This window comes from Mastomys coucha, unplaced genomic scaffold (genome assembly GCF_008632895.1).
Source record: "Mastomys coucha isolate ucsf_1 unplaced genomic scaffold, UCSF_Mcou_1 pScaffold9, whole genome shotgun sequence".
Classification (NCBI taxonomy): Eukaryota; Metazoa; Chordata; class Mammalia; order Rodentia; family Muridae; genus Mastomys; species Mastomys coucha.
In genome coordinates this window covers 95954625-95964897 of record NW_022196915.1, presented here as the reverse complement: position 1 = coordinate 95964897, position 10273 = coordinate 95954625, and the positions used below count along the sequence as shown (strand labels likewise).

Sequence of the window (10273 nt, the reverse complement as noted above, 5' to 3'; positions counted from 1 at the left end):
TTGTTTTTTGGAGGGGAAACTGGGAATGGAGAAATTTACATGTAAATAAAGAAAATATCAAAAAAAGATATCTTCTAGTTTTATCCATTTGCCTAAAAATTTCATAAATTCATTGTTTTTAATATCTGAGTAGTACTCCATTGTGTAAATGTACCACATTTTCCATATCAGTTCCTCTGTTGAGAATCATCTGGGTTCTTTCCAGCTCCTGGCTATTATAAATAATGCTGCTATGAACATGGTGGAGCATGTGTCCTTATAGGGACTCTTCACTTAACTGTATTAACTTCCTTGCTTTGTTCTTAGATCGATTTAGTAAGTTTCTTTTCAATGACAAAATTACATTCCTTACAATCAGGCTTGATTCTTCTTATAGTTATTAATCTTACTTTTTTTCTACCTATGAAGCTGTCTCTTATTTGAAGGTAAAAGAGAAATATTCATGAATTAGAAAAAAACTGTTTCAGTCTGCTCATTGGTGTTTGTTCCATCCAGCAAATGTATGTGTATATGAATATATGTGCTTGGAGCTTTGCTTTATCCACTTAATATATGAATGTGTATATATCTATCTGAATATATGCATGTGTATATATATGCATTAATGTATGTATGTATGTATGTATGTATGTATGTATATGTAAAGTTGTTGGAGCTTGTCTTGCTTCATCTGCTCAGTGTGTGTATGTGTCTGTGAGTGTATCATTTTTCATCATTTTTTCTTATTTCTCTTGGCAGCCACCATTGTGTACACCATGAGTGTAGAGTTCAAAGAGTGCAGAGACTCTCTCTTAAGTCACAGGAAGTGCCAGCCACAACAAATCAAGCCTTATTCCCTCAGAGAAAAGTCTAGTCAGTGATCAATCACTGACTCTAGGCCCTCCCATCAGTTTCCCTTGACCTGTAGAAGCTGGCCTTTGACAAATGCCTTCTAAATAGAATAATGGTGCCTACATCAGAAGACATTTGTTTATGCCATGGTTTAGTAAATATTAAAAGTCTGCTCGTGCGTTGAATAATTTGAATATCTCCATTGAAGTTTTAATCTGTGGTTCTCTTTAATCTCCTTTTGAATAGAGGTAGAGTTATTAGCTACCAAAGTCTAATAGGATTAGAAAACCAATTTCTATAACAAAAAGTAAAATTTAAAAAAAAAAATAGTCCTTAATATTCTTACTCGCTAAAATTAAATCTATACTAATTGTGGTTATCAAAAGAAATGAAAAGCAGCAGCAGTAAGTGTGTGTGTGTGTGTTTTATGAAAATAATTAATTTATGCTATTATAGGAGCCCTGAAAGCCAATTATATGCTTCCTTGTGTCTTATATGCATCAGAATGGCTAAGATGAAAAACTCAAGGGACACTTCCTGCTGGTCATGATGTAGAGCAAGGTGAACACTCCTCCATTGCTGGAGGTAATGAAAACGTGTACAAATTTGGCAAACAATTTGGTGGCTTGTGAGAAAATATGGAATAATTCTATCTGTAAACTCAGCTATACTACTTCTGTATATATACTCAAAAGATGCTCTACCAAACCACAAGAACACTTTCTCAATTATATTCATAACAGCATATTCTTTCTTTTAATTGTATGTTTTATTTGTTTACATTTCAAATGTTATCTCCTTTCCCGATTTCCCCTCTGCAAATCCCCTATCCTATCCCCCCTTATCCTGCTTCTATGAGGGTGCTCCCCACCCCCCCACCTCTACAGTGGAGCTTCAAGCCTTCTCAGGACCAATTACCTCCATTCCCATTGAGGCCACATAGGTTCCCTTCAGCTCCTTCAGTCTTCCTCCCTTGGGGATCCTTTGCTCAATCTGATGGTTGGCTGCAAGCATCCACATCTGTATTGGTCAGGACCTGGCAGAGCTCCCTGGGAGAAAGCTGTATCAGGATCCTGTCAGCAAGTACTTCTTGGCATCAGCAATTGTGTCTGGGTTTGGTTTCTTCATGTGGGATGGATCCCACTTCCTATTCTCTGAAGTAAAAGGGAGCAGATAGGGATAGGGGAAATCAGAGCAAGGGAGTAGGAGGAGAGGAGGAAGGGGAAAAAAAGGAAAAAATATTACTACTGAGGAATCAGAAAAACAATGATAAAATTCAAAACCCCAAAACTTTAAAATAGAGAACAAGATTGAATGGGGTTGGGTGTCATATGATAGGTGAAAAGAAAATTTCCAAGTTTCCCAAATTAAAAGTGCTGATGTCTGATTGCAAGATGTAACTTATAAGACAAGAACAAGTCTGACCTTGAATATTTTCTGTGTTGATCTTCCTTTCTCCTTTGCTGGTGATGAGTTTATGACTAAGATACAAATCACTTCTGTAATTATTCTCATAAAAATAAGTTTTGCAATAATTGGGCATCATTTTCCCACTTAAATTGAAGTATAAAAGTATTCCCCAGTTAACAAATTAATGACAAACAGATAAACTGACTCATTAATACTACTAATGAATTATTTTTTCTGTGGTGGTATAAATAATTTTGGCAAAATTTTAATAGTTTCCTATTCCTTAACAGAGGAGGCCCATGTTAGCTAGGAACAGATCTAGACTGATATCATAATAATTGTTGTCATACAATTTTATTGGTATTATCATGTCATCAATAAACTCTATTTTGTTATTTTGATTAATCAGGTCTATTTGTGTTCTCAAAAGAAATCTAGAAGTAGTTGGCTAGAAATTTTCAACTAGCAGTTTCAGTCTCTTTAGTGATGGTGCCAAACCTGTATTTTCATGCTTAGCTATCAATATGTTCTTCATGTATTGTAAATTATCAGGAATCTTTGCAGTTACAACATGTGGGCTCCAAATACTTTTTGACAGCTGGTTTGTAAACATATCTCTTTGAATGTAGTGTAATACTCATCTAGTACCTTCATACTTCAGTGAATCTTGAAATTAATATATCATGAATGGAAGATTACAATAAGGATCACATTTTTCTTCCTATAACATATTAATGGCAAATAATCTCAAGTGATTTTATTTTTTTAATATTATGAAATTTTCTAATGTTTTACACTTCAAATTTACTAAACAATATGTTGGCAGAAATGTTACAAAATTGGATTATGCATTTACTCTGTAAATGTTTTCTTCAGTTGATTTTGCTCTGTGTGGTGTGTGTAGGCACATGTGCACATATACACACATACATATTTGTATGTAAATTTCTCATAAAGATAGACATGCGTGACATAAAATAATATTTGCTTAGTAAAAGTTAACAAAATTTCCTATAATATTTTAAAATATATTGTGACTCTATATGGACAAAAAATAAATATCTCTGCACAACTTGTAGGCAGGACAAATTGTGTGTCAAAGGATTTATGGCTGGGTTAATGTCCCAGCCCCTCCATTAGAAAACTTCCCTGGTTACAAAAGATAGCCTTTTCAGGTTCCATATCTCTCATTACTAGGATTCTTAGCTAACGTCACCTTTATAAATTTCTGGGAGTTTTCATTGTCCTAGGCTTCTGACCCATCACAGAGATGACACTTCTCTTCATCCTAGTCCTCTCCTATTACTCTTTCCCTCTGTCCTCCTCCTGCTTTTCCTTCCTGTTCCTATTTCCACATGTTCACATTTTCCTACCTACACCCACCTCAGATGTATATTCTATTTTCCTTTCTCAGTGAGATTCAAGCATCTGCACTCAAGCTGTACTTGTTATTTAGGTTTCTTGGTTCTGTGGAATGTAGCATGGTTTTCCTATACTTTATGGCTAATATCCATTTATATGTAAGTATATATCATGGTTTTTTTTTCTGGGCTTGGGTTACTTCTCTCAGGATGTTCTTTTCTAGATGTGCAGAAGGAAAGATAGAACAGAAATAGAGGGAATGGTCAACCAATGACTTGTCCAGTTTGAGACACATGCCCTGACTATCAATGATATTCAACTATGTTTGTAGAGAGGAACCTAACATTGTTGTTGTAACAGAGGCTTCACTCAGAAGCTGATGGAATCAGATATAGAAATCCACAGCTAACCATGAGGCAGAGGATGTGAGATACTGGGTAAGAGGAAGAGAAGGAATGAAGGAGCCAGAAGGGTGAAGTGAGGATACCATAATAAAAGCTACAGAATCAAATAGCCTGTGCCCATAGTAGCTCATAGAGATGGAACCATCAACCAGAGGGCATGCAATGGCTAGACCTAGGCCCTCTGAACATATATAGAGGTTGTGTAACTGGGTCTTCATGTGAGACTGGTAACAGCATAGGATATGGAGCTGTCTTTGACTCTGTATCTTTCCTTTGAATCCCTTTCTGCTAACTGAGCTGCCTTATCCAGCCTCAGTAGGAGAAGATGAGTCTAGTCTTACTTCAACTTGATATACCAAGTTTGGTTGACATCCATGGGAGGCCTCTGAGGAGAAACAGAGGAGGAGTGGAGGGGGACAGTGAGAGAGGAACTTGGAGGGAAGGAGGTATGGAAAGCTGCAATTGGGACATCAGAATGTAAAGTAAATAAGTAATTTACTCAGTAAAATATCTGATGGCATGACTCTTTCACAAAGAGAGAATTTTAATTGTTATTTAAAATAAATAAATAATGTGTATGAAAATTCACCTCACATAAACACACACATACATATTCAGGACCAGTCTATCGACTAGAAATATAATTAGAATTTTTGCTTATGTAAATAAAACATTAACTTATCTCCAGATAACATTAGTTTAAATGATTCTTCAATGTTTGTAAAGCTAAAATCACTAGTACTATGATAATTTTTAAATAACTCAACCAGGCAGCATCAGCTAATATGAGGACACCAACACATATCCAGCAGAGGACTGCTGGATCTGGTTTTAGTTAGACAAGACAATTTAAAGTTGGGGTGATTCAGTTCTCTAAAGTTTCTGGCCACTGGGGGTTTGACATTACTCCACTGCATATATGGACAACACAGATTGGACTTCTGGGGCTTGTTTTGTTTTGTTGTTGTTTTGTGTGTGTGTATGTGTGTGTGTGTGTGTGTGTGTGTGTGTGTATGTGTGTTATTTCTCCTCCTCCTCCTCCTCCTCCTCCTTCTTCTTTTCCTTCTTCTTCGCCTTCTCCTTCTCTTTCTCCTCCTCCTTCTCCTCCTCCTTCTCCTTTTCCTTCTTCCTCTTCGTCTTCCTCTTCCTCTTCCTACTCTTTTTTCTTCTTTCTTCAAAAGCATGAAGGGTGGACCTGGGAGGGCTAAGAAATGAATGTTAGGTTGCATTATGTGAAATTCCCAAGTAATCAAAACATCCTGAGGAAAAACGTTTGGATGAGACAGGCATGGGATATTTATTAAAACTGAAATTAAGTGTTTGCAGGACTGATATTAAGATGATTGTATTTCCTATGTACTGCCACAAATACTGTGTCCATTCAACATCATGTATCAGAAGTTTGTCAATAAGGAAGTAATATTAATAAGCTTAACAACTATATATTCTATTACATTGGTATATCAGCTATGATATCTTACCAGAATAGGCTTAAATCTTTTGACAAAAATAATGAGGTCTTTAATAGAATTGTGCCACAGAGTCTAGAAAGTTTAAAGCCATAGAAGAAGGATAGCAAATGTTAAAAAAACCTGACTACAATTAATAAAAAATTAGGTGGATTCAGACATAACTGTGTTGTCAAATTTGATCACTCATAGTAAACTTGAGAAATACGTTACCAAACCTATTTTCTCTGGAATTTAAAAACTTTCAGTCTGGATTTAAGGAAGTTATATTTAGAACATTCATTTTGTCTTAGTTGCTGCTCAGTTGCTGTGAGGAGACACCATAATGAAGCCAATTCTTCTTAAATCAAGCATTTGATTAGCGAATCATGTACAGTTAGAGGGTCAGTGCATGATCATCATGGAGGGAAACAGACAGATATGGTGCCTTAGCAACAGCAGAAGGTCTCACAACTGGACCCTCAGGCAAGAAGCAGAGAGTGGGGAGAGAAAGTGTGTGTGTGTGTGCGTGTGTGTGTGTGTGTGTGTGTGTGTGTGTGTGTGTGTGTAAGAGAGAGAGAGAAAGAGAGAGAGGGGGGGAGAGAGGGAGAGAGAGAGAGAGTGGGAGAGAGAGAGGGGGAGAGAGAGAGGGGAAGAAAGGGAGGGAGAGAGGGAGAAAAAGAGAGGGGGGGGAGGGAGAGAGGGAGAGGGGGAGGGAGAGGGAGAGAAAGGAGGGGTTGGAGGGAGGGGGAGAAGATTAAGCCTATCATCAGTGGTACAGTTTGTTGAACAAGACAGCATCCTCTCCCTAAATACTTCACCTCAGGAGGAATTGTGTGAAGGAGGCACAAAGGAGGAAAAGCAGCATGGGATTTACATAAATAAATAAATAAATAAATAAATAAATAAATATTTTTTAAAATCTTAGTTAAAAGGTATGCACACCCTTATTGAGCTAGTCTCATTCAAAGCATGACATGTTTAATACATTGTGTTACTTGCTATTACTTTTTGTTAAGTTAAAGCACCACAACAGCTTGATGAAGGTCAGTGTAACCTATGTACAGGTACCACTGTTGTCATTCTTTTTGAAGCACGTGTGTTTACACTGTTCTTCGTTAATCTTTTTGCACGATGTAAGTCATTTAGACTACATCTATAAAACCTTGAGGAAAAATTTAGAATAAGTGAAAATTTTAAAAATGCAACTCATATCTATGTGCATTATACATGAAATAAATGTTACTGCTTGAAATTTTTAAAAAAGTATAATTTGTTGGAAAAAAACATCCAAAATAACAGCCTATATACATACATTAGATTATAGTAACGTTAAACTCTTATGAAGTGAGAATCTATTAGTCTGGATGAATTATGCTTCTACACACTCATACATGGTATTATCTCAGTTCTGTGCTAGATACAGAACTAAATATATTTCTCCCATACTGTTAAGATATAACACATATTTATAACAGAAATCCTTATTTAATCTTGTCTCACTTTGAGTGTTTCATATCTCTAAATTTCTATTATGGACAAGAATTCTATTAAATTTCTATTTATGATGCTATTGATTTCAATGATGTAGATAATTGTAACAAATTAATTTAGTTTGATATGGTTTTATAGAGCTTCCCAGAAGATTAAAAATTGAACTGTTCTCTTAGATCAATCAAGCATTAGGTCATCTGGAGTCCACAACCAGACTATCAATTTTTCCTCATGCCCATATGACAGCAAATACAAGCAGAGCAGGGTTTTCTTCTTGGTTCAAGGACCTATACTCACACCTTTTTCTTAATATTTTAATTTTAATTAAAATATAATTATGCTATCTTCCACTTCCCTTCTTCCTTCATACCCTGAAGGTTCCTTCTATGCGGGTTTTCCCATGCTTTCTTATTCTCAATCTAATATGTTTAATATATACATTAACTTATAATATTAAATATTTTATAAAATATAAACATTAAGAAAAAGTATATTCATAGTTACTTGAAATAAGAATATATAAACATTTATACATTTATGTATTTTAGATATTTTTAGATATATAAATATATACAACCTTATTTTTATGATATATCTGGATATGGTTTCATGGTTGACTACTTTGTATGAGAAAATTAATCAGGGGCCTCATCTCTGGTATAGGGTATTCCTACCTCTCTCAACAGTCATTAGTGGCCCTAAATTCTTTATCTATGGTAGAGATTCCATGAGGTCTTCCTCCTTCCTTGTTGGTATGTCCATTGATATTGCCACTGTCCAGGTTTTCTTTACAAAGCCAGTTCTATAAAAGATACTCTCAATCAATGTTCTTCAGATAGGCCTACCATCTATCATACCAGAAAATAATAAACAAGCTGCTATCAGAAAGAAGCAGTTACTAATTCTTCCCAGTGCTGTCATCTATTTATTACGGTCATGACCAGCATGACAAGATATTCATAAAGGTACAAAATAGTAGTAGTCGCATGCTGATAATACTCAGTAGCTTTTTAAGTGACCGTAAGTCCTACTCAACAGGAGGAATCTCACTCATGGTACTAGAAACACTCACAACTACTTGGAGCTAGTGAAGTCATAGGTCATGGACAATAACCTACCACCTCCATTGGCTAGAAAAGTAGAATTTCTAACTACATTTTCAATCTCAACCTCAAGCCTACATATAAATATAGCTCTCACTCCTCATCAAGAAGCTTCTTTCTCAAAGAAATGAAGACCATCAAAGAAAAGCACAGCTGTGTGCAAAGGAAAGAACAAAGAACCTTGGAAGGCTGAGCTCCAATGGAACTCAACTGTAGCACGGCTCCAGAGTGCAAGGCTCAGGGAGCGTCAGCCAAAATTCTAATTATTTTCACAAGTTTATTTTAAATGTTTCTTGACTTATTATTATTTGATATTTAGGTTTTCAAGATTCAATGGAAAACTATCCTGAAACATATGCAGAAAATATCTTTAAGAATGTTTCAAAAATTAAAAAAAAAAATCATGTTTTTACTTGAGCTTACCAGTGACGCTGCAAGGCCCCAGTACCTGACTCAGTTCCACCTCTTGATGCCAGACTCCACTCTTGTGCTTTTTGCTTGGGATAAGGAGTTTTTCTTTAGAAACAGTACTTTTTCAGTACCATGGTTACAAAACAGGTTTTAAGTAAAAGTCAGCCAGAAAAGGAAACAGGGATTAAGAACAGAATCGCCCTTAGAATCTGACCTCACTACATTAGGTGTAATCTTTAGATGTAATTCAGGTGGTATGTTCAGTGATAAGTTCATAGTTGCATTAATACATAAACACACAGATGCTTCGATGAAGCCTCAGAGACATTCCTTTTGTTTTACAACCAGAGCTAGGGAAGTCTTCCGGGTTGTGCCTCTCCCTTACCTCAGGGAAATCGTTTTTAAGACAATATCAACTTTATCACAGATCTATTCAGATATGGGTCAAAATTTGAAATTTATGTAGAGTCAATGAGGTCATAATACTTATAGAAACATTACAATCTGACTTGCCTATTTCTTATGGAGTTATTGTGTATTTAAGAGGTTGTTTTTCTTTCTATGTCCTGGTAGCCTTGAAGTTAACTATTAAAGCCTCAGCTACATCAAGAGAGTTGTTTCTAAAAAGAAAAGATGAGTTGCTTATTTTAAGTTACTTTAGACTCATCTTAAACTCACCACCTGACTTAAGCCTCTGATAAGAATTAACTGGTGAGACAAACAGCCTTTTACAAAAATTAGAGGAAGCTCTGTCACTTGTCAATTATAACCAAATGTCTAGTTTTTGCCTACTACAATTCTTTGGCAAAAAAGGGCATTATTATAAAAATTCATCTTTTCTCATATTCTATATAAAGTTTTAATATCCTATTACCAAGCTATTATAATATTAACAAAAATTTTATGATAAAACTTTGAAAGTATTTTTAAGAATGTCTTAATAACTTAGAGACATCATTTTCCTCAAAAACATTAAATCGGTTATTACGATATACTAATAGATGTGTATAAATACACTGTGATTGTACAGATGGCCATAAGCTATCGTGTTTATCTGCTAAAATTACTATCAAGAGGTTTCACTTATTTTGCTTGCTTCAGTGTAATCCACTGAGATCATAGTCATTGTCAGATATCACTGTGAGTGGTTGTGGTTGCTGAGATCCGAACTCAAGGCTCTCAGGGGAGCGGTCACTGCTCTGGCCTGCTGGACCATTTTAATCAATGCTATGTCACATGTTCTATCCTTTTATTTATATATAGATACTTATACTTATCTGAGTTTTTTATTACCTATATTTAGTCAATTTTAAAATTTGATTTTGATCTCTAAATTGATGTTAATATTTACACATGTGACTATTTCTTCTCAGACTCTTTAGTTATGATTACTTATACTCAGATGATTTATTATTTGGTTTTTGTCTATATTCCTTTTTTTATATATTTTATGTTCCTTATAGAATTGACTAATACAGTCATACTTTTCTAAGAAGGAGGATATGCACTCCTCCTTGAGAGCGTCTTTGCTCCAGTTTTTGCTTATTAGAGATATGTTTTGCCTTTTTGATTATGTTAAATTATACTCATTTTCATTTTTCGCCTCCTTTTAAGCATACTTTGTTTTGCTCATGTTTAAAGGTGTATTGCCTCTCGCTTGTCTTGAAAAATAATTTTTTAATATGGCGTGTCACCCCACCTTGCCCGAGAAAAGGGGCTCCTTTAGGGTTTTTAACTCAATGGCAGCTTTTTACTTTTATTTGCCAAGTGGATACAGACATAGTATCCTTCTATAGACATTCTTTTGTCC

General features: G+C 35.2%; 1 pseudogene; it reads left to right on the top strand.

Annotated features, from left to right (window-relative positions):
* LOC116084223 overlaps positions 1 to 10273 on the top strand; it is a 53877-nt pseudogene that overhangs the window by 35587 nt on the left and 8017 nt on the right.